This window comes from Arachis duranensis, chromosome 6 (genome assembly GCF_000817695.3).
Source record: "Arachis duranensis cultivar V14167 chromosome 6, aradu.V14167.gnm2.J7QH, whole genome shotgun sequence".
Taxonomy (NCBI): Eukaryota; Viridiplantae; Streptophyta; class Magnoliopsida; order Fabales; family Fabaceae; genus Arachis; species Arachis duranensis.
The window spans coordinates 66,684,699-66,689,307 of NC_029777.3; positions in this window are offsets into that span (position 1 = coordinate 66,684,699).

Below are 4,609 nucleotides of genomic sequence, written 5' to 3' on the forward strand. Positions count from 1 at the left end.
AAAAAAATGTGTTCCCCTGTAGTGGATGCGATAACATTGCGTTATTTGGTCAATTTATCTGCATATCATAAACTGCATATGCATTTAATGGATGTAGTAACAGCCTACTTATACAGCTCATTAGATCGGGATATCTATATTAAAGTCCCTGAAGAACTAAAGATATCTAAACCATCCAATGAATATTCGCAAGGGTTATACTCAGTTAAATTGCAAAGATCTTTATATAGTCTAAAGCAATCTGGACAAATGTGGTATAATCGTCTTACTGAGTATCTGGCCAAAAACGAATTCAAGAATGATGATATCTGCCCCTGTGTTTTCATAAAGAAAACTGCATCTGGATTCATTATTATTGTTGTGTATGTTGATGATTTAAATATCATTGGAACTCCTGAAGAGATTCCAACAATTATAAAAACTCTAAAGGAAGAGTTTGAGATGAAAGATCTTGGAAAGACTAAATTTTGTCTCGGCCTACAGATCGAGCATATAAAAAATGGGATCTTTATTCATCAAACAACATACACAGAAAAGATCTTAAAAAGATTTTATATGGATAAATCACATCCATTAAGTATCCCAATGATAGTAAGATCTTTAGATGTGGAGAATGATCATCATTTTTATATATATTATTTTTTGTATGAAATGCAGTATAATTTTGATAGCATCTAAAAAAACCAAGTTATCCTCTTTAATTTATTTTTAATTTTCTTTAAATGTTTAAATTAAAATAAAATAAAATTAAAAAAATATGAAAAAATAAAGATAATGAGATATGTAAAAAAGTAATCACAATCCTTTTTTATTTATCTTTTGTTATATATCAAAATTAATGAGTTTGAAAATTTTAATACATAAATCGTGGCAACTTATAATTATTTATGTCCGAATATAAATAGTTATATTCTACGGCACGTATAAAATAAATTAAAAATTTAGTACATAAATTATGACACTTTTGGACTATTTATATACAATCCTAAATAATTATATTTTAAGATGGTTTATGTGTTAAACGATTTGAAATTTTAATTTAACTCATAAACCACTTTTTTCTAAAATTATTTATGTATAAATTTGGGAGGATTTATATAATATTAAAAAGAGGATATTTGTGTAATTAATTCCGTTTTAGGAGATTTTGGTAATTTAAATTTTTAATTTATTTATCTATAAAATCCATATAATTTCATCACGTTTATTAATCACAAGTTTAATCACCCATGTCATGCACGTAATAAGATTGAAATTATAATTTTAAGTTATGTTAAATTTCATTTTAATTATAATAATTTAATTAATAAAAAATAACTTGTATGTGTTGTTTTTCTTTTCTTAATATAGTATTAATTGTATTAACTATAAAATAGTTATTTAATCTACTTTTTTCACTAAATCAGGTATATATATTCAATATGACCATAAATAATCTAGTAATACTTAAATCTACCAACAAAGTTTTATATGTTGGTATACTGTGAAGTAAGAAAATATCAAAATCAGCTCAAAATGAAGAACAAATTAATAGAGAATCCTAATGCAGAAAGTTTTGTAATAAACAATAAATAATTTAAACCTACTGAATAACAATTCAATGCTATCCTTTGATACCTGCAAAATATATACATAAAACAACACTGTATCAATGTTTGTATATAAAATTATATGATTAACATAATTATAAAATTGTTTGTTAAGAGAATAAAATTATACGAATTTTAATGATAATTTTAATATTCTCAAACTATTAATGTACAATAAGAATTCATCTATTAGTTCTTAGAATTTCTAAATTTTTTTTAAGTGATAGTAATAAATTTTAATAAATAAATAGATTTAGTAAGACATTTTGTTATTACCTTTTTATTATAGGCTCTCAAAAATTCTCTATATACCACATTCATCGTGTAGTTATCTTCCAAGTGTCCATGATCTTGCAACAGCACTCGCAGACCATCTTTACTCGTTACTCTTGATAATGCAACATACAATTGACCATGGGTGAAAACTGGCCTTGGAAGGTAAATTCCAACTTTCGATAGAGTTTGTCCGTGGGACTTATTTATTGTCATTGCAAATGACATGATAATTGGGAATTGTCTTCTTTGAAACCTGACCGGCAATGTTTCATTATTTTGAATTAGATTCAGTCTTGGGATAAGAACAATACTTCCAGTTTTGTTACCAGTTAAAGTCTTGCATTCTATCACATGATTTATCATTCTTTTAACTTGCATCCTCGTTCCATTGCACAAACCATTAGTTTGGTTTATATTCCGCAGCAACATAATAGGAGCGCTAACCTTTAGAACCAACTTGTGTGGTGGTAGACCTGAACAATTTATTCCATTTAAAATCTACGGCGAGAAAGCATCTAACTCAAATTCCATATTTCCCTCTTTAGCACACACAGAGTCTGAACTTAAGTAGACTCTTTCTTGTCCAGGTAACCCTGCAGTCATCTTGTTGTTGATATCAGTGACACAATCTAAAGTTGGTACAAGAATTGCTCTGTCCTTGAAATAATTTTCAATGGATAAATTAGATAACATAGCTGGATACACGAAATCAATGAGGTCATCCAAAGCTGTCTCAGAGTTCTTAATCAAAATGTTAGATGATATATGAACGATTGATTCACCATCTGTTGTATCACCAGCCAAACCATCACCAATTTTGAGTAGCCATTCTGCAAAATTTCTGAGTTCTTGTATGTTGTTGTTTTCACCTAGTGACAATCTCATATTTTTTGTAAGTTTCAAAACCTTACAGTTATGCCACAAATATGAAGAATTAATAGAAGACTGAATTATATCTTGCCTTGAGCCTCTGGGAATCACAGGTAAAATTTGTCTAAAATTTTCGCCGAGAACAACGACTTTACCTCCAAATGGCAAATGAGCATTATATGAATTTAAGCACCTTAAGATGTCTCTGAGGCATTTATCTAAAGTTTCGTAACAATACTTACTTATCATTGGAGCTTCATCCCATGTGATTAATTTGGCCTTGGATATTAACCTTGCAAGAGGACTTCCCTGTTTAATGCTACACAAAGAATCCTCATTTATGGCCAAAGGAATTTTAGACCTTGAATGTGCAGTTCTTCCATTAGGCAACAAAAGTGCAGCAATCCCACTCGAGGCAACATTTAAAACTATACCTCCTTTAGACCTAATTGAGCATGATATAGTTGACCATAAGAATGTTTTTTCCACAACCACCTTGACCGTATAAGAAGAAAAGTCCACGCATATTACCGCTAACAGCACCAATTATTTGATCATATGCAAATTTCTGCTCATTAGTTAGCCTTTCTAAATACCCACTTAGTTCATTCGCAAGAGCATTAACGTCAAAATAATTGAAACAATTGACTATTACGACATATATATACTAATTACAAACGATATAAATTTTTAATGAAAATACTTGATACTAATAGAAAAAAATTATATAAATAGAAATTATTTAATTTCAATTTTAATTTCATATAACAAATAGTGGTTTTCAAAAATTATGGAATCTTTTTTTGACATATGTATTATGCCATACGCATAAATTATACGGGTTATTATATAAATTCATATATATGCATAACAAAATAGTTTAATATTATATTTTTTTTACATTAATTATATGTCAATATTTTAAAAAAAGAAATAAAAGAAGAGATATATAAATATGTATAATATTATTGCTATATATGAAGCAGTTTTATATCACTTTAATTATAGAGACTTACTATAATTATATAAATTTTAATTTGAGGAAATAATTTCCTTTGCCATATATAATATACTAAAACTGATAGTATATTACCTTTTTTATGGTTAATTGAATTTATCAATGATTTTTCCGTGTAAATCGTTATTACCCAGTTTTTAATAATTACTTAATATACAAAATTTGAAATTGGAAATTGTTATTACTAATTCAATTAACTGGTTAATTGAGTAATAATTGTCAAATTATTAAGGTGCAAAATCATTGTTTTACTCATTTGATTTTCATATATTATTTATATTTCAAGTAATAATTTAAAATTATATTATTTACCCAGTTAATAATACTATTATTAAAAATTATTTTTTGCATTGATTTTTAAATCAATTATTAAATAATTATTTTTTTAAGATAATTTTTTATAAATTATTTTAAATTATATTTTGTTAAGATATAATTATTTAGATTATTACTCATGACACCGGTATAATTTCATTTTATACCAATTAATCAATTATAATTATATGACATGCGTGTAATTTAAATTTTATCTACGTATTATTTTCCGTAATAATATACAACATATTATTTACCGTGATAATTTGATTTGATTGATTTCTAATTATTTACCTACATAAATGATTAAAATATATAACGTAAATATCATAATTATTATAATTCTATGACATAATTATAATTAACATATTTTATCATAATTAAATATTGATTTGATATAATTATAATGAAAATACTTTCCAAAATAATATAATCTACTATTATTCATCCACTAATTATTTGGTAATAAACCTTAATATGATTTCTTACATCTCCATTATGAGAAATAACTACTTAGATATACCAAATAATATGTAACATA